We start from the raw sequence: 12,977 nt of genomic DNA, 5'->3' as shown, positions 1-12,977 counted from the left end.
TAAAAACTTTTATATTAAGTAAAAACAATGCAAGAATTATATGTGAAATATACTAAAATGAAATTTAAGTGTATCGTTGCCAATTTATATAGATATTTATGTGCATAAAGGTTTTGAAAGATGTGTAAATTGTAACTGAAAGTGCTATAAAAATTTGCTAAATTTGCAAACTTTAACATCAAATAACTCGTAAACTATAAGTCTGCGCACTTTAAGTTATATATATTTGTGATCGGGAGAACTCCCTCTTTCATTTGATACCAAGTTTAACCCCGAACTCGGGGGGTGCTATTCTAAAATTTTCCCGAGAGCTGCCCATGGTTTAATTGTCATCTGTGATGAGAGCTGCCAAACTAAAAGCCATGGTGCAACGATACAAGGCGGCAGCATGGCACAGCTGATTTTAATCTTTTTTTATTTCATTTGATACAGCAACTTCCGGCGTAGTACGATTTTGACATTTGTCCTTCAAATTTACAAAAATAAAGTACATGAAATTTTTATAATGTTTGTAGGTATGTCACCATGCTGCCACCTTGTATCGTTCCGCTATGCTAAAAGCGTTGTGAAGACTTGCCAACTAAAATGTTTCAGTTTTATGGGCGATATCTCGCCAAGAATGATTTATGTACTTTTTAATGCTTTGTGATTAGATGGACAGATAATTTTTTTCTGTTGAAAATTTTTACGTCCAATTGAAGCATGAATCAATCACAATTTTTTTTAATTGACACTGCATTCGCAAGCGTCGAATGGCAAGGTGCTTAAAAGAGCCCTTAAAATGCCAGGTTATCTTAATTTTATTCAAAGTCAATTTGTCGTTTCATTTCACTTGTTCCTCCGTTATTCACAGTAGATTCGTTATTTAATTCCGTTATTTCCCGAAATGTAAATTTCTTGGTTATTTTTTTTTTTTGCACCACGCCAGGCACAAAATCAGTTATGTATTTCAGAATCCAATATGTGGCTTGTAGCCATGTCTTTTCTCACTATTTTACGTACAAATATAAAAAAGGTTTGGTCTTTATTTAGCACCACGCCAGATTTCAATTTTCATTGATTCCTTTTAGGGGTGCAAAAAATCACCCTAACTTCAGGTCAGAGAAGCATTGCATCCCCCAACTCCGCCAGCATGGAGCACAGAAGCCAACCTTTAGGCCTATTTTAATTTCCAGCTCAACCGTAAAAGTCCAAAATTATTGCAGTTGAACCGAGGATGACACTGCACTAAGGCTGAGTAACACAGCACTGTGCTGTGTTATTGTCTTAACACTCAGTAATGTGCGGCACGCACCCGCACACTTATCGATTAATTTATAACACAGTAGCACACTCGATGGCACAAAGCTGACTGTGCAATGCCGCTTAAACTGGTAAATGCTCATATCACAGTAACACGCTCTATAGCACAGAGAATGACACTCAGATCGTAAGTGCACATACATACATAGTCCATTGTGCTTGTGTGTTGATTATATTGCTTTCCAATGACACTTCACTCAAAATATATTTATACACATGATACAAATATTACAAGATAAAACCGGTCAGAGGATAATGACATTTAAAAAGATTTTAAAATTCTCACTGCGCTCTCATAATTTTTATTTTATTTTGATTTTTTTATCCGTTATATTTAATTTAATTTGATTAATCTAATTTACTATTATTATAAATGTTCAATTTTTATAGCTCATGCTATTCATGACTAGCACTGTTAAATAATTTGTCAAAATTGTTGTGCTAGGAACAAATTTTCAATAAATACATACATACATACAGAAAATAAAATAATTAAAAAAAATTTTTAAGTTAAACGGTTTTATTGAAAACAATACTTACATGAAATAATAATAATACGAAAAGCTAGAAAATAATTAGGTAGGTCCTAGGTACTAGTCATCACACTCCTTATCAATCTAGGGCGTTAATCAGACAATTAAATAAAAGTCCAACGCTTTTTAGATTGATAAGGAGTGTGATGACTAGTACCTAGGACCTACCTAATTATTTTCTAGCTTTTCGTATCATTATTATTTCATGTAAGTACTGTTTTCAATAAAACCGTTTAACTTAAAATTTTTTTTTTAATTATTTTATTTTCAAGTTTTTAGTCTTTATTTAATTGCCTATTATTTCTCATTCTATTTAGTTCATTTAGTGACTCATTATTACAAGGACTCTTTCCTGACAATTTTTTACAACCTAAGTCCTCAATACATAATCCTTCCAAAGACTTTACTCGACTCTGCGCCACGTATGCTTGTCCCTCCTCCAACTCCAAAATATTTTGATGTCACTTCAACTGGACTGTGTGCAATATTTGAAATCGGACCACAAATACGATTTTTGTGAATATCTCGATCCTTGCGCCACCTAGCGGCGATTTTTTTTTGATAGGTCGGTTTCTATTCTTATATGTATTATGTGTTCCAGGCATGAGCCAAGTCGGACCACAAATTCGATTTTTGTGAATATCTCGATCCCTGCGCCACCTAGCGGCGATTTTTTTCATAATTCGCTTTTTATTATTGCATGTATTATTGTTATGGTGTCGCATTTTTCATGGAAGCAGTAAGGAAGGCGGTCGGCATGATTTGGTGGTGCACATTGGCTAGTCATTGTCGGCTGGGGCGGGTCCTTGCCAACCTTACTGTTCCTGCGCCATAAATAGAAAAAAAATTCCTATCATGCCTTAAAAATCTCAGCTGTCAGATTCAAAAAACCTGACAGAAGCGCAGAGACCGACTCAAAACGCTTGAAATTCAAAGAAAACGACATCCGGCAGAACCGGATGCCACGGACAGACCGTTAAACATTTAAACTTGAAATTAAAAAAAAACCGAAAATTTAAAAAAAAAAAACTGTTCAAAAAAAACTAACCGAACCGGAAACGACCGGTTACTAACTGCTGAAATTAAAAAAAAAAGCTGAAAATTAAAATGAAAAGGAAAAGAGCCGAATATATATAGGGGGCGCCGCGGGTGGTGTTGCGACGCCCGGTGCATTCACCCACCCTCAAAAACCATGGCCACCGACGCACCTATTTTTCGGTGGCCCCTTACCTGGTAACACTACGTGCCCTCTAAATAAATGGCGACGCCAGCATTCCCATATTATTTACAAGTTTATTCAAATTTCATTTTTACTAACGTATGTATGCTATAAAAGAAATATTTAAAGCTATACCTATATTTATGTCAGCCCCTTTTTTTCTTGACAAGGGTTATAAGTGCTTGGTGTGAAAAAAAAATTGTAAATAAATGTGCTTATGAATAGTAGATATATTACATGCAAAGTAAAAATTTGGTTAAATGCCCGTTTTCGTTTCATTCACAAACCTATCCTAGGGCTATACAGTTTGGATACAAATTCCGATAATTGGGGCCCCCTTACAAAATTAATATGTTGTTGTAGTAGAACTTATTTTTGAGTTTAACAAAATATCAATTCGGTATAACGCATAGTATAATGACACTAATATGTAATATGTACTAAGAAAATTTGTTATAAACGCAATTAAGATTAAACTTGGGGTAAATCATACTCCTCGAAGAAATTGTTTCACATATTCAAGTAAAACATAACTTTTAAATTTATAGGAAAATTAACGGAATCGTTTTACATGTTCAGGTAAAACGTGTACTTTTAAATTCATAGAAAAATTAACGAAATCGTTCACATGTTCAGGTAAAACGTGAACTTTTAAATTTATGGTAAAATTAACGACATCGTTTTACGTGTTCAGGTAAAACGTGAACTTTTAAATTTATAGTAAGACTAACGACATCGTTTTAAATTAATGAAATCGTTTTGCATGTTCAGGTAAAACGTAAACTGTTTTGCATTTATCAGTCAGTGCTGGTATTGTTTTGTTTTTCTCTTTTTTTTCTTGTTTCTAAGTTAATTAAACCTATCTACTTAACTTTACGTTACGTCTACTTTTTTTTTTGCATGGTATAATAAGTTAACTTTACTACAAGTGGATGCAGCTTGCTCTCTTTAACTTAGGTATATGCATGTATATATGTATTACGTGTTAAGATTCTATACTAGAGTGATAGCCTTGAATTTGAATATGTCTGTATATTAACAATATATGTTGTTGCAGAGTCAAAAAAAAAATTAAAGAACAAGGTTGAGACTACAAATACGTATATTTAGTTCAGTATATTTAGTTCACTAGGGTTAAGCTGGAGACATTGGTGCTTTATAGGTAACCGTATCGGTAACCTTATAATAGCTGATTCGACCAACCTTAAGCGCCAAATACACGACACGAACATTTCCGCGAACATTCCGCAATCTTGTTCGCAGCTTTGGCCATACACCATACGAACTTTTGGCCCAACATTAGTTCTCTTTCAGACAGCGATGAATACGGACAACAATTGTGCTGCAGCAATATTGCTCGCTGTGGCAATTAAGCGTAAAAAAAAGAGAGAAGATCGCAAAAAAAGAATTTGGTGCAAAAACGAGCAGTTCTTGTACAAAGTGAGCTTATTAAAGAACTGGAATTCACGTCACAAAATGATTTTAAAAATTACGTTCGTATGAGCAAGGCAATATTTGACCAACTTTTACAAAAAATTTTGCCACTCGTAACGAAACGGGATACAATAATGAGAGAAGCGATTTCCCCTCATCACCGCCTTGCTTTAACTTTACGCTTTCTAGCTAGCGGCAATAGCTTTGAGACTTAAAATTTTTGACAGCAATTGCGCCCCAAACGATTGGGAAAATAGTTACAGAGACTTGTGATGCCATAATAAGTCAAATGAAAGATTTTATTAAGGTAATTATTTATTGATTAAATTATTTGTTTTCGACTAAACAAGAAAAGTTTCATGCAGAGCAATATATTAAATATAAGAAAGTGAATCATTTACGGAATAAAAACAAAATGAATGTTTGTGTTCACAAAAAAAAGAAACAATAAAATTTTGACTTTTTTTCTTACCTCGAATATGTTTGTATTTTCATCCTGCATTGTGGTAACGCCTGGCAAAGGTTCTTCTTGATCTTTCAAAAAGCATAGCAAATCATAGCACCAAAGAGTAGGAACATATTCATCCTCAGCACCAGCACCAGACCTCAAACTTGTCACGTACACCTGTTAAAAGGTGAATCCGCCCCTTCGCGCAATCAAGGTGGAATGTCCCCCAGCTAGCTCAGGGCGAGAGGTCGGGGCCCTTAACCCTTGTCCACCTTGATGCGGGGCGGATGTCACAATCATCATTATACTTACATCCGTGCACCTCCCTCGCAGAAAGCCCACCCTACCTTGGACCGCTCGAATTTCTGCTTGGCAGCGAGTCCCCTTATCTTTGCTCCCAATGATCCTACATACTCACCCTAATGTCAACTTCCCCCTCCCCAACCGATTAAATTTTTAGCAAACCATTATCTCTTTCAATTTTAATTCACTTTCACATTATTTTATTAAAATATCTTAATCCTATATACGAATTCAAAAAAAAAACAACGTTCTCTGAAACGACTCAAAATTTTAAACTTATTCCTATACGAGGCTATATGTTTGTAAGAACAGAATTTTTACGAATTTTTGACCAACAGATCTTTTATACAAACGAATAACAAAAAAAATGTTCGCAAGATATGATTTACAATCCTAAACGATTATATATACATACATTATGCACAAGCTTCATATTTAGGCATGAAAGTGTTTCTCCTAATAAAAAACAAAGTTTCGTAAAGAAAAAAAAACGTATACATATATGAAAATTCACAAACGAAAATTATTTTATATAAAAGGTTTACATAAATCCCATATAAATAATTGGATATTCCGACAAAAGAACACATCCATGTATTATACATTTTGACAAATAAAGTCGCATTATGCCATATAAAAGAAATCCTCGATTACTGAACACCAAAAAAATTATAAAATATTTTCTTAGGCCTTTCTGCCACCAAAGATAGGCCAAACATTTTATGCTCAATAGGAACGAAGTTCGACCAAGACACAATACAACACCCTAATGCCTACCTAACAGAGCTCTATTATGGAGGTTAAGGGAAATTAGTGTGAGCTGGTTTTTTCCAGCTATTACAAGAAAAACGTTTGAAAGGCCATGCGAAATTACTCAAAATTGACTATTTGGCCCCTTTTGGTCACCGAACAGCTCTTTACAAACTTTACTGCGATTTCACTCGAATTTAAACAAATACGATTTGGACAGAAGAAAAAATACTTAAATTAGCCTACCCTCATACGTATATTAACGTTTCGACCTTTTGGTTGCTTTAATTTTCCCCGTTTTCTTTGAAAGGTGACTTTTGATGCACTCAACACTCCCGATTGCTGTCTTCGATCATTATATTTGTGAAGAAAACCCTTTATAGCATGGCAATTATGGTAAGATGGTGATGACAAATTTATGTAAAAGCAATATCCATGGCGCTACGCAAGAGCTTTTCGTCACTAGAGGTGATCCTTCCACTGGAGGGACGAAATGATTTATTAGCGCGGATTCAAGTAGGTTTGAGGATTTCACGCCTGTTTGGCGTTTACGCTCCTCAAGCATTACATGTATCTTCGCCAAGTCTAGAGTTAGACATTAGGGTGGATAAAAAAAAAATAGAAATGTATCCCAAAACAAGAATTTACAAAAAAAAAAAATATTTAAATTATTATCTTATCGAAATATAAAGAGGGTGGAGCGGGGATTTACACTCCCTGAACTCCGGGCCTGCATATGCATTATGCCAGTGCCGGATTTCTTGAGGAGATTGGTGACCGAAGTCGAGGACAAGGTTAGGTAAACCCCAAACGGCGCGAAAATCCCTATATGCCCAAAAAAAAAACGATAGTATTATAACAATCACCAGATAAGAAGTATTCCACATCGTTTATGCCCGCAGAATTTTGGCTCCTTCCTTACTTTGAAAGTTTTTTGTCTCCCGAGCGCGCGATATATATATTTGGTTTTTTTGCCTTTTTATGGGGGTTTTTATTTTGGTTTTATTTAAATAAAAAAACACACCACTTTATTTATCAAAACTAAACATCGGTTTATGACTTTTCGCGCACAGGGATAATCGGTTTAAAAATTTATTTAATAGTGTGCAATGTAAACGAAAACTCACCGACGTGCAACGCCCGTACGTACGTAGCCCGGAACGTAGAAATCATACCAATTTTAATTTTCTCCGTAAGAACGTGTCAGCTGATCGCTCTCTCACTAGACAGAGTTGCCTAGTAAACTTTTGTGCGCTAATTTTTGACCGTTTGCATTTTTATGCAAAAACACCTAATTAGAGTTTGAAAAATTGTGAAAATAATTCGAAATAATTATGTAAAAGTGCTGATTATAAATATGTAATCTATTTATACTTATTTAATATGTATTCCGGCCTTTTAGAATATCAAAAATTAAATTGGAAAAAGTTGATGTTTCCATAAGCATACATGCAAAGTGGTCAATGGCAACAGTGCTTATCTGTAAACAATACACACACAAATATGTTATGTACATGTACACAGACGCACACATTGATTCCTACGAGCTTGAGGGTTCGGTCAAACGTGCTTCCTACGACAAACGTCCGTACGTACGGCACACGTCGGTGGGTAATTGCCGCTTAAATAATGGCAACAGTTATCTTCTTTCATACTCCAATTTTTCAAAGTGATATCATCTGGACACCATTTTTTAAACGGTTTTATTTAGCTTGAGTTGATAGGCTGCACGGGCGCATGCACGACCGTTGTGAACGAATCTTGTAATTGAAATTTAAGTAACTTCCCGATAAGCTACAAGCTTGAAACTTGGAATATAGTTCAGAACCCGATAACAATGCAATAATAAGAAAAAAATCGCCGCTAGGTGGCGCAAGGATCGAGATATTCGCATTTGTGGTCCGATTTGGCTCATATTTGGAACACATAATACATGCAAGAATAGAAATCGACCTGTAAAAAAAATCGCCGCCAGGTGGCGCATGGATCGAGATATTCGCAAAATTCGCATTTGTGGTCCGATTTGGCTCATATTTAGAATACATAATACATGCAAAAATAGAAATCGACCTGGGAAAAAAAATCGCCGCTAGGTGGCGCATGGATCGAGATATTCACAAAAGTCGTATTTGTGGTCCGATTTGGCTCATATTTGGAACACATAATGTTAGGGTCTGCTGCTACGGTCTACGGTTACGGTCCACTTGGGAGCGTATTCGCGCGAACACACCTAGTGATGGGGCGAAAGTTGCGATAAAAAGTATCGAAAAACAAGGAAAAAAACAGACCGGCCATCACTAGCGAAAATTGCCATGAGTTTCCGGCAAAAAAAAAAATTGCGTGAGCGAAATTTTGGCGACCCTACAATTATACAAACGGCATATATAACATCTAGGGGTATAACTTCAGCAGCAAAGGCGTCAAGTTCAAGTTCCGCTAATATACTGCTTTAGTAACCTTATTGCTCACTTCGCATCCCCAACGATACTCAACTATACTGCTTTGGTAACATTATTGCTCACTGCGCATCCCCAACGATACCCAACTAATCACAAAACATCCTCGCCGGCTGTGCGCGTAAGCATGTGATTGTCCAGAAACTAGGAAAGTCGATAGCGCAAAGCACCGAAACCGTTCTTTCCGACAAATCTCGTTTCTACGCGTCTATTTTGGGTGGTAATAAACCTTGCACCGGTTGTGTTGCGTGGACACAAGATCCAGTTGAAGTAGGTCGGCGTTCGCAGTCACACCTAGTGAGATAAACCCCTTCCTCTACGTTTACGAAGAACCCTACCATCTGCGGAAAAGCGTCCGACACCACCTCTGCTTCCAGGGCCAGCAGTACGCTGCCGCGTAATACAATCAACGTCAAAGAGCTAAGTCATCCGGCTCGTAAAGGGTAGCACGAAGCTTTATCGCCACCCGGTTCACTCGGTTACCTCGACCCAAAGCGCCAACCACCACCAACGGCGCCTACTATTATCACGGGCACCACCGACAACAATATTAGCCGCAACCTTATCAGCTTCGACCATAACGGCTACAGCAATACTAGCCGCATCCTTATCAGCTACGACTATACCGGCTATAACAATACTAGCGCAACCCTATCAGCTACGACCATAACGGCTACAACAATACTAGCCGCATCCTTATCAGCTACGACCATACCGGCTACAACAATACTAGCCGCAACCTTATCAGCTACGACCATACGGGCTACAACAACACCAGCTACAATAACAACCACAGGGCAGCGAACATCGGCCTGCGGCCATCCCAATTGCGACAACGAATATCAGCGGTTAAAGCGGTGAGTTCGTTCCAATACTGAACTAAATATACGTATTTGTGGTCTCAACCTTGTTCTTTAATTTTTTTTTTGACTCTGCAACAACATATATTGTTAATATACAGACATATTCAAATTCAAGGCTATCACTCTAGTATAGAATCTTAACACGTAATACATATATACATGCATATACCTAAGTTAAAGAGAGCAAGCTGCATCCACTTGTAGTAAAGTTAACTTATTATACCATGCAAAAAAAAAAGTAGACGTAACGTAAAGTTAAGTAGATAGGTTTAATTAACTTAGAAACAAGAAAAAAAAGAGAAAAACAAAACAATACCAGCACTGACTGATAAATGCAAAACAGTTTACGTTTTACCTGAACATGCAAAACGATTTCATTAATTTAAAACGATGTCGTTAGTCTTACTATAAATTTAAAAGTTCACGTTTTACCTGAACACGTAAAACGATGTCGTTAATTTTACCATAAATTTAAAAGTTCACGTTTTACCTGAACATGTGAACGATTTCGTTAATTTTTCTATGAATTTAAAAGTACACGTTTTACCTGAACATGTAAAACGATTCCGTTAATTTTCCTATAAATTTAAAAGTTATGTTTTACTTGAATATGTGAAACAATTTCTTCGAGGAGTATGATTTACCCCAAGTTTAATCTTAATTGCGTTTATAACAAATTTTCTTAGTACATATTACATATTAGTGTCATTATACTATGCGTTATACCGAATTGATATTTTGTTAAACTCAAAAATAAGTTCTACTACAACAACATATTAATTTTGTAAGGGGGCCCCAATTATCGGAATTTGTATCCAAACTGTATAGCCCTAGGATAGGTTTGTGAATGAAACGAAAACGGGCATTTAACCAAATTTTTACTTTGCATGTAATATATCTACTATTCATAAGCACATTTATTTACAATTTTTTTTTCACACCAAGCACTTATAACCCTTGTCAAGAAAAAAAGGGGCTGACATAAATATAGGTATAGCTTTAAATATTTCTTTTATAGCATACATACGTTAGTAAAAATGAAATTTGAATAAACTTGTAAATAATATGGGAATGCTGGCGTCGCCATTTATTTAGAGGGCACGTAGTGTTACCAGGTAAGGGGCCACCGAAAAATAGGTGCGTCGGTGGCCATGGTTTTTGAGGGTGGGTAAATGCACCGGGCGTCGCAACACCACCCGCGGCGCCCCCTATATATATTCGGCTCTTTTCCTTTTCATTTTAATTTTCAGCTTTTTTATACTCAGTTGAGCAGAGCTCACAGAGTATATTAAGTTTGATTGGATAACGGTTGGTTGTACATATATAAAGGAATCGAGATAGATATAGACTTCCATATATCAAAATAATCAGGATCGAAAAAAAATTTGATTGAGCCATGTCCGTCCGTCCGTCCGTCCGTCCGTCCGTCCGTCCGTCCGTCCGTCCGTCCGTCCGTCCGTTAACACGATAACTTGAGTAAATTTTGAGGTATCTTGATGAAATTTGGTATGTAGGTTCCTGAGCACTCATCTCAGATCGCTATTTAAAATGAACGATATCGGACTATAACCACGCCCACTTTTTCGATATCGAAAATTTCGAAAAACCGAAAAAATGCGATAATTCATTGCCAAATGCGGTTAAAGCGATGAAACTTGGTAGATGCGTTGACGTTATGACGCAGAATAGAAAATTGGTAAGATTTTGGACAATGGGCGTGGCACCGCCCACTTTTACAAGAAGGTAATTTAAAAGTTTTGCAAGCTGTAATTTGGCAGTCGTTGAAGATATCATGATGAAATTTGGCAGGAACGTTACTACTATTACTATATATGTGCTAAATAAAAATTAGCAAAATTGGATGAAGAACACGCCCACTTTTTAAAAAAAATTTTTTTTAAATTCAAATTTTAACAAAAAATTTAATATCTTTACTGTATATAAGTAAATTAAGTCAAAATTCAACTCCAGTAATGATATGATGCAACAAAATACAAAAATAAAAGAAAATTTCAAAATGGGCGTGGCTCCGCCCATTTTCATTTAGTGTGTCTAGAATTTTTTTAATGCCATAAGTCGAACAAAAATTTACCAATCCTTTTGAAATTTGGTAGGAGAATAGATTCTATGACGTTAACTGTTCTCTGTGAAAATGGTCGAAATCGGTGGAAGCCACGCCCAGTTTTTATACACAGTCCACCGTCTGTCCTTCCGCTCGGCCGTTAACACAATAACTTGAGCAAAAACCGATATATCTTTACTAAACTTAGCCCACGTACTTACCTGAACTCACTTTATCTTGGTATAAAAAATGGCCGAAATCCGACCATAACCACGCCCACTTTATCGATATCGAAAATTACGAAAAATTAAAAAAATGCCATAATTCTATACCAAATACGAAAAAAGGGATGAAACATGGTAACTGGATTGGTTTATTGACGCAAAATATAACTTTGGAAAAAACTTTGTAAAATGGGTGTGACACCTACCATATTAAGTAGAAGAAAATGAAAAAGTTCTACAAGGCGAAATCAACAGGCCTTGGAATCTTGGCAGGAATACTGTTAGTGTTATTCAATATATAAATAAATTAGCAGTACCCGACAGATGATTTTCTGGATCACCTGATCCACATTTGGTCGATATCGCGAGAACGCCTTCACATATACATCTAAGGGCCACTCGCTTTTAAACCCTCATTAATACCTTTAATTTGATATCCATATCGTACAAACACATTCTAGAGTCAACCCTGGCCCACCCTAATGGCGATATCTCGAAAAGGCGTGCACCTATAGACCTAATGCCCACTCCCTCTTAAAATGCTCAGTAACACCTTTCGTTTGATACCCATATCGTAAAAACATTCTAGAGTCACCCCTGGCCCACCCTAATGGCGATATCTCGAAAAGGCGTCCACCTATAGACCTAATGTCCACTCCCTCTTAAAATGCTCAGTAACACCTTTCCTTTGATACCCATATCGTACAAACATTCTAGAGTCACCCCTGGCCCACCCTAATGGCGATATCTCGAAAAGGCGTCCACCTATAGACCTAATGCCCACTCCCTCTTAAAATGCTCAGTAACACCTTTCGTTTGATACCCATATCGTACAAACATTCTAGAGTCACCCCTGGCCCACCCTAATGGCGATATATCGAAAAGGCGTCCACCTATAGACCTAATGCCCATTCCCTCTTAAAATGCTCGGTAACACCTTTCGTTTGATACCCATATCGTACAAACATTCTAGAGTCACCCCTGGCCCACCCTAATGGCGATATATCGAAAAGGCTTCCACCTATAGACCTAATGCCCATTCCCTCTTAAAATGCTCAGTAACACCTTTCGTCTGATACCCATATCGTACAAACATTCTAGAGTCACCCTTGGTCAACCTTTATGGCGATATCTTGAAAAGGCTTATACCTATAGAACTGAGGATTACTCCCTTTTAAAATACTCATTACCACCTTTCATTTGATACCCATATCGTACAAACACATTCTAGAGTCACCCTGGCCCACCCTAATGGCGATATCTCGAAAAGGCGCCCACCAATAGACCTAGTGCCCACTCCCTCTTAAAATGCTCAGTAACACCTTTCGTTTGATACCCATATCGTACAAACATTCTAGAGTCACCCTTGGTCCACCTTTATGG

At 36.8% G+C, this 12,977-nt stretch overlaps 1 protein-coding gene across 1 annotated transcript in view; it reads left to right on the top strand.

The window, feature by feature from the left end:
* The first annotated feature begins 13 nt into the window (after positions 1-13).
* LOC137252016 (larval serum protein 1 beta chain-like) overlaps positions 14-12,977 on the top strand; it is an 85,773-nt gene continuing 72,809 nt past the window's right edge. Inside the window, exon 1 of the mRNA XM_067787142.1 lies at positions 14-110. The gene's annotated coding sequence lies outside the window, so the exon portion shown is untranslated. The remainder of the gene's footprint in view (positions 111-12,977) is intronic.

The sequence above is a fragment of the Eurosta solidaginis genome, chromosome 5 (genome assembly GCF_040869045.1).
Source record: "Eurosta solidaginis isolate ZX-2024a chromosome 5, ASM4086904v1, whole genome shotgun sequence".
NCBI classification, from domain to species: domain Eukaryota; kingdom Metazoa; phylum Arthropoda; class Insecta; order Diptera; family Tephritidae; genus Eurosta; species Eurosta solidaginis.
The sequence above is the reverse complement of the archived record's forward strand: the minus strand, read 5'-3'. Positions and strand labels throughout refer to the sequence as shown.